Source organism: Pygocentrus nattereri, chromosome 24 (genome assembly GCF_015220715.1).
Source record: "Pygocentrus nattereri isolate fPygNat1 chromosome 24, fPygNat1.pri, whole genome shotgun sequence".
NCBI classification, from domain to species: Eukaryota; Metazoa; Chordata; class Actinopteri; order Characiformes; family Serrasalmidae; genus Pygocentrus; species Pygocentrus nattereri.
In genome coordinates this window covers 20,009,359-20,020,998 of record NC_051234.1, presented here as the reverse complement: position 1 = coordinate 20,020,998, position 11,640 = coordinate 20,009,359, and the positions used below count along the sequence as shown (strand labels likewise).

Genomic DNA, 11,640 nt, shown 5'->3' with positions numbered 1-11,640 from the left:
TTGGTAGAATGGGATGGGTTAATACTGGTGGTTAGGCTGAACCCCCCCCAATTTAGCTTTCTCACTCAAAGGGGATGTAACAATGACAGTTCCTGTGGACTTGCATTCATTTTTGGGGCCTAAATCAGTCTGTTCTATAATTGTAATGTCCTGTACTACCATGTCCATCATGTTGTTTCTTGTGAAGCCATACTATTTCCCTTGTGTTCTGTTCTAATGGTGTTTGAGGAAGGAATGAACACACAGAAACATCTGGACAATTGAAAAGGGGATTAAATTATGTAGATGTTTGAAGAAAACAGTCAGCTTATACTTTTTCTTGTTTTTTTGCATTATTACGCCTACACGAATGCATTTCTGTTGACGTTATGTTGAGCTATGAGGTATAAAAGATTATACTATTATGATTTTGACACTAACGATACTGACAAATGTTGCACTCTAAAGAGCGTTTCTTACTGCTCTGCAATAACACTGGTCCTCCACTGCTGACTATGAAAGAGCTTGAGCAGAGTAAAGTGTGTGTGTGTAATATATATATATATATACACATACATATATATATATATATATATATATATATATATATATATATATATATATATATACACACTTTCCATATCTCTGCCAGCTATATTTATGCTGTAACTCTGTTTAATTTATTAAATAACTGGTGGGGACACTCCTCAATCCTACCAAGAAGAACCAGCTGCTGTTTTCATTTGTCTCGCTCATATTTTGTTCCATGAGCAAAAAGGGCTAAAGCACAAATGCATTTCTTTGCTTTTATTTCAATTTTTTTGGGCAAAATGTCTTAAGTTTAAAGTCTAAGCAGTTTTTTAAAGGTACGTCGCATGGAGAGTCGTGTTCTATAAATCTACAAGGAGAATTTCACAGATTTTTATCAAAATCATTAAGATGTAAACAGTCATTCAGAGAGGTTTGATGTGAATTAGAAGAAAACTAGTTCTAGAGAAACTTGTGAAGTCTGAATTGTTCACTGTGACAGTGACAGCCACCTTTGAAAGCTCTCTCACAGTAAGCCATTACATGAAAAAGTGATGAATAGTGATGCCTGTTATCTGAGATGCTGGTTCATGAAGGTTTTAGCCCAAAAAGTATTTTTAAAATCAACATTTTTCACAGATTTAGCCATTGAAAAGGGAATTCCACCAGTTTTTCAAATAATTACATGATTAAATGATTGTGATGTATACTTTTAAAAGTCATGTGGAGTGTTTTAATGTGAAATGGTTCATTGTAAAGAAAATGACTGACTCAGGTTTCTTTACAATGGTGGTGATAGGAACTGTCTACAACACAATTATAGACATCTTATTTACCATTCAAAACCACCAGTGACCCTGCATGTGTCTCTGAGTTTTTGGATTCGGTGTTGTTGATGGTAAAATAGCGAAGTATCTGGAAAAAGTCCGTTTTCTTTGGCGTCTTTTTTGCCACACAATGCCTCCACCATGAATGATAATAAATATGTTTTAGCCCAAAATCTTCAAAATTACCATAAAACAAAGTCTCGGACATCAGGCAGCGTATTCATAACCTTTTCATGTAATATCTGTATGTGAGGGAGCTTTTAGAGGTGGACGCCTGGTTCTTATCACCTTTAAGTTTCGCTAGAACAGAGCATTTCAAACCAAACCACTCTGAATGACTTTGGTTCCATCTTAACCATTTAATTATACAGACAATTTGAAAGATCAGTGGAATTCCCTTTAAGTGAATCTTCAGTGAAAGATGGCAAACCTTTCTCAGCCACATACTATTTGGTCATATGACCTAATAGTATTGTGATTATATTGTTGAAAATAATGCAATATATTAAGAACACATTGGTGAATCAGCCTGCATCATTTCACTTTTATTTACTTTTATTGGATCTGGTGAATACTCTGATAGATCAAAACAGCCACAGAAACACATCTGGAACTGCGATTGCTTAGAAGCTCTTTAGCATACTGCAGCCTTCTGCAATGTCAGTATATGGCCAGTATAATGGAAATGAACAAATTATATATTGTGCAGCCCTAAGACTTGGAATCTTGATCAGATTGGCATAAATTCAATTAAATAAAGCAAAAAACAAAGGGTAAAGAACCTTATAGGTGAACAGTATTCGTTGTATACAGTATTGATTGAGTCTTAACACTGCAACACTGGTGTAAAGTTTGAGTCACATCATTTCACTAAAGCCTTCACTTATCAATAATTCACACCAGCACACCAGGGGAATTCCAGCAGTCGTTCAAAATTTCAACATAATTGAATCATTGAAATGTACACAAAGTCACTCAGAGAGGTTTGATGTGAAAAGGTTTATTGTAGAGAAACTTACTGACTTGAAATTGTTCACAGTGGAGGTGATGGAAATCAGGAGTTGTGATGCAACACAAACATAGCCATTACTATCCAAAACTACCAGCGAACCTACATGTGTCTTCTGAATTATTGTATGTAATGTTGATGATGGTAAAATAATGGGAAATCTGGGGGTGGGAGGCAGTTTTCTGGACTGTTTTACCTCACAGTGTTCTGTATGTACCTGTATGTACTCCACCATGAATGTATTTTAAAGACTTGTTTTAAGTCAAAACCTTAAAAATGTTGAACAAAAACATCATATGTCTCAGGCATGAGGCAGCTTGTTCATAAATATTTCATATAATAACTTGCTGTTGAGCTTTTAGAGGTCGTATGGTTCCTATCACCACCACTGTAAACAATTCTGACTGCCTACAACAGAACATTTTACACCAGACCACTCTGAATGACTCTGTTTACATCTTACTCATGCAATTATGCATGAGAAAGAAACTACTAATGTGATGGATTTTACATGCCATGTACCTTTTAACTGTATTTTTACCATGTTTGATGCTCATTTTCAGCGATTTTTGAGTTTTTGGCTTTGTACCAGCACTTAATTCCCATGTTTTCTGCTATAATTCAATTCTTTCTCCACTTTTTCCTGCCCCTCTGATTCTTTGGCTGTGCATTGATATTATAACATATGGGACTGGTTTGAACTTCCTCAAATACTGGCTCACATCTCTGTCTTGTGGGTCATTGTGTTTCTTTTTTCCCCCCAAAAAAAACCTCAATGTCATGTACATATAGATACCAAACTGCAATCTCTGAAGTTTTATACTGTGCAGGTTGAGGTATACTACTCCAGTGCACAGGTATGTCAAGAATTAGATTTTTAACCTAGTCACATTTATCCCTCTGCAGAATAAAATAAATAAACTAATCAAGTTTAATAATCCATAGCCCTATATCTTAATTGTACTTGAGCATAATCAGATTGCTAACATATTTATCGTAATCTGATGGTTTACTGCAATTTGGAGACTTTGTAACTTCTTTCCTGAAATAAATGTTCATATTGTTCAGTTTGTCTGTGGTCATTTTTGAACACAAATGTTAAGAGGAGTAGCAGCTCCGTTCTATGTACTTAGAGTACTTACTAAGGGGCATTCTGACCTAAAACTAGCATTTATTATGTTGTCACATCATAAAGTATTGTACAGCATTGCACCCCTTAGCCATAGCAACTTCACAGAAGTAGCACTGAACAAATCCTGGCTGCTATCCAGTGATCTAGAGGCTAATAAATACGTATGCGGAGCTAGCTAGCACGAGAATATACATCAAATTACATTATTGTATTCATCAAACATTTTTCTTCGGTAAAATTCAGACAGTGAAATCCATTTCAAACAGCCCTCACCCGAGTATCCATCCCAGAACACTTGTACTCTCAAAATTGCCTTCCACCTTCAACATACATCATCAGAAGAGGGATTTCCTAGCATTTAAACTGGAAAATCTAACTTTACAGAGTACTGTGGCACTGCTGTAGGATGTGAGTAAGCATGTCTACAATCATTAATAGCAGTGGTTACGTTTTTCATTTTGGCCAGATTGTCCCTTGAAGCACAGTTGTGGTGGATTTTTTGATGGATTTGCCCTCCTACATGAGTATATTAATGGGTAAAGTGGTCTACTTTCTCCTCAGTTTCTTTTTAGACATCAGCAGTTTCTATTTTGGCGGGGGGCGGGGGAGAATTTTGTTCTGTTGCATTTGCTCAACTTCTGGACTACTTTCACTACTAGTTCCACTGCAGTTCTCTAAGTTAAATGGCACATGAGGGGTTTTGGAGCTTCTAGTTTGCACTTTAACTATTAAAGCATTCATTATTTAACCAAATTAGCAATATTTTTACTTGAGTAGGAGTCTAGGCTGGGGGCAGTCATGGGCTGGAGGTTCGGGATCCAGCCTCGTGACCGGACGGTCGCTGGTTCGATCCCCAGAGCCGACAGCACATGACTGAAACGTCCTTGAGCAAGACACCTAACCCCCAACTGCTCCCCGGGCGCTGTGGATTGGGCTGCCCACTGCTCCGGGCAAGTCTGCTCACTAGAAGGTCGCTGGTTCGATCCCCAGAGCCGAGAGCACGTGACTGAAGTGTCCTTGAGCAAGACACCTAACCCCCAACTGCTCCGGGCAAGTGTGCTCACTAGAGTGCATGTGGTGTTTCACGTCACGGATGGGTTAAATGCGGAGGTGAAATTTCCCCATTGTGGGACTAATAAGGGTCTCTTAATAATAATACTTAATAGGCTATACTACACCGCTCTGTAGGTGATATATGTTTGTATAGTCAGAATAATCAAGCAGGAACGACAAAGAATTTGTATTTATTCGCAGAACTGAGTACAGACCACATAGATATCATATTGCAGCAAATATGCTAAAGCTGAACCAGTCCTGTATGTATTCTACAAAACAGCATGCTGTCTGTCCAGCTGGGAAGCGTTTGGGATTCGGCTACAGATACAACACGAAAATTGTTAGTAGTTTTTAAGTCAGACCATTTGAGGTGCAGCCATACTTAAGCCGTTTTATGAAGAGTCTGGCATCTTCCCCTTTCCTCTGTTATATCAAAATGTATTTTGCTAAAATGCAAACAGAACTGCCCTCTATATTTCCTTTTTTCTACAGCAAGCGAGTTTTGAGCAGCAAGACGCTAGCACTGCTACTCCAGAGCGCTGACTGGGTGGCGAGCGGAGCAGCTCATTGGCTGTTCGCGCTCACAGAAAAAGCTCTTAAAAATCTTTAAAAAAAAAAAACCGTGTTAAAATGTTTTGTGCTGTTCTGTGTTGAGGACATTATTTGATTTCTTAACATTAAAAATGTTTTAGTGTTTATAGACTCAAATGCTCCATATTAAACCATTCATTTTGAACTCTCTCGGGAGCGCCCTCTAGCGTCTGAGAAACAGACATTACAGAATGGTAATTCACCTCACTCGGTTACAAGTGCTCTGGCCATTGTTCCCAATAAAGTCCTGCACATTCACACTACAGAGCAACAGCGACCTCTAGTGACAAAAAAACGACGAGGGCCAAAAAAGCGGTCACTTTGTTTTGAGCTTGTTTTGACCTGTTGGTCATAGCGACCGAGTGCAAGCACACGGTTCAACGTCAGCGCAGCAGAGTAAAACTTTGGAAGAGTCTACATAAATGATCAACTAACCTAACTTTGTGTAAATAGAGCATATAGAAATATGTCCACATATGCAGTCGTGACTGACACTGATACAAACACTATTTCATTTTACAGTCAATTTGTTTTGGCTAGTTTATGTTTATGAACAGAGACCTACAGATTAATATAGTAAAGGAAACTCATTTGTGATCCTGAGTTTAAAGTTTTTATTAAACTTAAACTTGTAACTAAGTTGCAAATAAATCTTAAACTGAAACTTTTCTTGTATGTAAAAGGTTATTTCAGAGCCGCTCACTTCTACCTACATATTAATTAAACTGTTTGCCTTCAGTGTTCTGTGCTTATGATCATTTTAATAGACGTCAGCGTCACTAATTAATGACTTTCTATTAAAAGACTGGTTTACCAAGAGAGACGCTGGAGGATTTTCACCTAAAATGAGTTCATGAAGCGAGTCCTGTTATAAAAATGATAACAGGACATCCATCCATCCATCCATCCATCCTCTAAGCCGCTTCTCCGTCAGAGTCATAATTAATCTTGTAGTACTTTTACTTTTGATACTTAAGTACATTTGAAGGTAAATATCTCTGTACTTTTACTCACGTGGAGGTCTAAAGGAAGGAACGTCTACTTTTACTGGAGTAATGTTTTACCTTGGGTATCTCTACTCTAACTCAAATAAATGGCTTGTGTACATCATCCACCACTGGATATTCTTACCCAGAGCAACTCACAAGTAAACTATTACTAGCTCTTCAATGGTCCTTTAGTAAAGGGGACGGTTCTATTTAGAACCATGAGCTGAATATGGAATCATTTTGTGCTTAAATGATTCTTTGCATGTTGAAATGGTTCTAAAGATTAACAGAGAATGTGCTATATATGGTTCTTGTCACGTATGACAACACATACTCATGCATTCTCCATCAATCTGAAGAACCATTGCAGCCCACATAGACCTTTAGTTCTACGTAGTTCTAAATGGGTCTATATAGAACTAATGGTCCTAAATAGAACCATTCCCTTGACTAAAGAACTCTTGAAGAACCATCTTTTCAGAGAATATAGGTAGTCCAAATCGTAGCTAGGTCCAAACTACCCTTGAGCTAAAGATACTGCCAAGACAAGAATCAGCACTGGTACCTTAATAGATAGATAAACAATACAGAAAAAAGACATTACAGTAATATAATAATAACTACACAGTGCACGAGACATTTCAGGTTCAGATTCATTTAAAAGTGTCACAATCAGTTTGATTGTCAGTTTGCAAAATGATTATATTTTAAATTCTCCCATTGCTCTCACTCTTTCAGTAAGAAACAGCCTTAGACACTCATAAATGCATTTTTTTGCTATGTATATTTTTGATATATAATGGAGCCTTTTAAGCTTTCTAGTTCACAATTGTACGATAAAGACCAAGCTTCTGTGTGGTCTTTTATTGCTTAATGAATTCCATTTTTCTAGATTACTTGATGAAGATTAAGACTTGATTATTAAATAATTGATAATGACAGCCCTGCACTCTTCGAGCTTAACCTTTCTTGAATGTAGCTTTTATGTGATGAGAACAACAATAAACTATGATTTGGGGCTTTAATGTGCTTTATGTGTGTGATGGCTGTTGTGTAATGTTGTATGTATTTTACATGAGTGTAAATCATATATATCTTTTTACATTTTATTCAGTGTTACCTGCAGCAGCGATAGCACCACCTGCTGGACACAAACTGCGATGCACAGCTTTTATATGTGACGTATAGTACTGATAAAAATGAATGTAGTAAAGAACTCAGGCTGATGAATGAAATCACGGTGCAAGTGTGAATGAAATCCCAGTTCACAGTGGAATATCAACAGGGAGAACTATTTTATCGTCAGATTTAACCAAACAGTCTTTGATTTAGCCAGCTGAGCAAATATGAAACGTCTATCTTATCACAGCGGTGCATTCAGGGAGTTAATCTGGAGTTCGACGAAAGTGTTTGTGTAGTACTCAGTCCAGCTAAAGCGTGTATTAGTCGTACTTGGCGTGTATTTTCAAGAGCGAAATACTGAGGTTGATTGTTAACTGGCTAAAATGTGGCGCTGGGATTGTGAGCTTATTGCTGATCCGTGAAAAAAAACGCTCTGTTCGTTTAGGATGTAGTAATATGGCCAATAACATTGAAAAGAAATCAGCCCACAGTCCGTGTTCCTCCCCTGTTCTAAAAAAGTATTTTCGCGTTGCAACCGCGGCGCCGTGGCTTAGTTGGTTAAAGCGCCTGTCTAGTAAACAGGAGATCCTGGGTTCGAATCCCAGCGGTGCCTTTTCACCCGCTTTCATGGTTAAATGAGGAAAGTAACATTTTATCATAACATAGTACTGTATACCTTGTATTTAGATGAGATTTACCTTAACCATGATGTACTTTGCAAAACATTTTTTTTCAGAAAAATGGTAATAAAAATATTTATGCTGGTTAGTGACATTGTAATCTATGGTGAGAGTAGAGAGCAGGTGGAAGAGAATCTGGAGAGGTGGAGGTTTGCACTGGAGAGGAGAGGAATGAAGGTCAGTAGAGACAAGACGGAATACATGTGTAAAGGTGGAAAGGTGAAGATGCAAGGAGTAGAGGTCATAAAGGTGGATGACTTCAAATATCTTGGGTCAACCATCCAGAGCAATGGACAGTGTAGAAAAGAGGTGAAGAAGAGGGTGCAGGCAGGATGGAGTGGGTGGAGATGGATTTCAGGGCTGATGTGTGACAGAAGGATAGCAGCAAGAGTGAAAGGGAAGGTTTACAAGACAGTAGTGCGTCCTGCTATGATGTATGGTTTGGAGACTGTGGCTCTGTCTAAAAGACAGGAGGCTGAGCTGGAGGTGGCAGAGATGAAGATGCTGAGATTTTCGTTGGGAGTGATAAGGATGGACAGGATTAGAAATGAGCAGATCAGAGGGACAGTGAAGGTGGAGCAGTTTGGAGATAAAGCCAGAGAGGCCAGGTTGAGATGGTTTGGACATGTGTTGAGGAGGAATAGTGGATATATTGGGCAAAGAATGTTGGAGATGGAGCTGCCAGGTAGAAGGAGAATTTTAAAAATGTTCATACTTATTTTAGTCTATTTAGTTGATAGGAAACCTTAGCACCCTTTAGGCTCTGTTTAGCAGAGACTTTTATTTTAAAGGGTGGGACTACGTTCTATATGTATGACGTGTAGATACAAGGTAGCTGTATTTAATGAAGTGGCTGTTCGGACTGTATGACTCCAGCAACCGTAATCAGTGAATAGAAAGGTGGTGGGCATTTGTGAGGAAACAGCATCAGCCAAGACTGGATGAACCATTCCAGCAACTAAAGGATTCAGAACTCTTTACCTACAAGCCAGCAATACTGTAATACTCTTTACCTGTTTAAATGTCACTGAGATAAGCATTTGCCTGTGTGAGAGAGAGAGAGAGAGAGAGAGAGAGAGAGAGAGAGAGAGACAGAGCTTAATGATATTACATTAAAAATTAAATTACTGTTGTTTGTCTGTAGGAAGAGCTGCAGGCACTCATGCATCTGTGGAATGCCCATTAAATTCCACCTTGCAGGAATGCACCACATGCATGCCCATTTATGATGTACACCTTTTCACAAGTTTCTGGGGCAAGAGGTCACTTGAAACAACTAGAGTGCCCACAGAGATGTCCACACCCATGCAGTGAGACGGTCTTCACTTTGTCCTGTCATATTATGGCTGAGAACTTCTATTCAAACCTATTTTTGCAGACATACATACTGAATGACTTGTTACCTGGTATTTACCCAACGTTACCTCCTACATACAGGGCTATGATCGCTGAACCTCAGTGGGTGAAGGTAGAATGTGGTCAGGGTCACCTCAATCTAATGATCCTTGCCCACAACTGGACAGTATTTTTATTTTAACCTACACAGGCTAAGTAACCTAAATATTAGTCCATTATTTTCTTGATATTAAGCTCAGCGAATTAAATGGCGATCATCTGAAATGAAAACTTTCTAGCAAACCTTGCGAACATCAGATTTTGCGGTCAAAATTGTCAACAATATTATTATTACATTATTGTAACAAGAGTGATAAAAAAAGCACAGTAAAGTAAGTTTTGTATTATCAAACAACAGTCTCTAATATTTCATTTCACATTGTAAATTACTGTCATTTTAATGACATCACTTGCTTTGAATTACATGCATTTGTGAATGATATGTGATGCAGGGACAAAGTAACACAAGCCTGTTCAGTAAAATATCAGAGTAAATGTAACAAAATGATTTCTTTAAAGTAACATATTGGTTCCAATATTTTCTCCACACTGAAAGTACTCTTCAACTGCACTCTTTAATATTTACCTTGCACTGAAACAGTAATAGAGCATTAATATGCCCTGGCCAGTAATTGAAGAAAGCAAGGAATTGTTATTTAACTCAGCACTGCAGATCAAAATCTTCTAAATAAAAAGATCTTCACTTAGTGAACTTCCCTGAATTGCTTTCTCCACATGAAAGTCCAAGGCCAAAGTAGAACATCTGCAGGTACAAGAACTACTCTAAAATATATTCCAATGTACCTTCATTCTTCTCCTAAAAGTGCTATAAGATATTTACAAACCTCGGCAGGTACATAAGCACTGCTGCTCAAACAGTTTCCATAATAGAAACTCTCGCTTGCAGGGAACTTTTCAGTCCTCTTTCTCTTCTGCTCAGCTCAGTCAGCTCGGTTCGATTCTGGTCAGGTCAGGTCAGGTCAGGTCAGGTCAGGTCAGCTCTGCTCTTGTGCCTTCACAGGTCTCCTTCTCTCTCGGGGCTCTGCCACCTACTGAAGGAAGAGATGACTAAGTAGGCTGGAAGAAACAAGGCACAGGTGAGCATCATCAGCTACTTAGCCTACTGGTTCAGCCAGACCGGCTTCTCCATCCCGCATTCAACACTCGGCCACACCTCCTTCTCTAGAATAGGTTTACTTGATCCTTTGATTTAGACAATGTCCATTACGTAGACTAGGGCTGCTTGATAGATCGTAGTTTTATCGTTATCGTGATATGAGTTTAACACCTTGTTATAAGCTGCAATGACATAACAGATCAAATATCCTCAGAAGTGTAGCATCAGGGGACGTCATATCATTTTTGTAGTCTTTATAGAAAAAGCTGTTGAGGTCACGCTGACTGCTTCTCAGCCCTTTGGTGCGTGAAACATCTGCTGTCAGTCCTGATGTCAGTAACTGTTAGCATTTCACTTCTTTTTATTTTGCACAATAGTAAATTGTACTTTTGAAATTTCATATGTTGTTGTTTGCTTGAAGGAGAGGTTAGTTATATTTCTTTTAACACATCAAAAAGTCTGTACCTGCGTCCCGTCCAGTCAGAGGCACGTTAGTAATAACTCATAGCTCCTCATGTAATTATTGTTCTCATATCCTACAGCTTCATCGAACACCACGTTTATGTCCATATCATGAAACTAATCATAATTATGAGAAAATAAGTCAGAATAATGAGATGCTAAGTCTTGATTACAAGATCGAATATCTCTATTAGGAGATACTAAGTCATAATTAAGATATAGTAAGTTCTAATTATGAAACAGTAAGCAATGACTATGAGGCAAAATCTCATTATTGTGCTTTACTAAATTATTTATATTACTATTATTATTCCACAACAAGTCAGAATTCTGGGAAACTTTCTCATTGCTATCACTTAAAAAGTGGCTGATTATCTTTTACCAGGGCTGGTAATGAACTTCTGTATTAACTCTGCTTAAACTTGACACTGTTTACATGTATTGCTCTCTAAGGAAGCCTGTTTCCACCACTTGAAAAAAAGGCTGTATAGTATCTCATAATTAAGACAGTATTTTCTACTTACGACTTTAGTTTATCCTAATAAAAAGAACGTTTCTAATGATCATGACTTAGTACAGCATAATAACAAGAACGTTTCTTATGATTGTCTTAGTATATCCTATTAGAGAACCTTCCTTATAACTATGACTCCAGCAGCACTGCTGTGTCTGATCCCCTCATACCAGCACAACACACCACATCGGAGTCTGTGCAGAGCTGAGAATGATCCATTACCCCAGTAACACCTGCTG

General features: G+C 38.1%; 1 non-coding gene across 1 annotated transcript; it reads left to right on the top strand.

The window, feature by feature from the left end:
* Positions 1–7,772: 7,772 nt before the first annotated feature.
* trnat-agu lies at positions 7,773–7,846 on the top strand. Its single transcript has one exon. It is a non-coding gene; the product is annotated as a tRNA-Thr (tRNA).
* Positions 7,847–11,640: the final 3,794 nt, after the last annotated feature.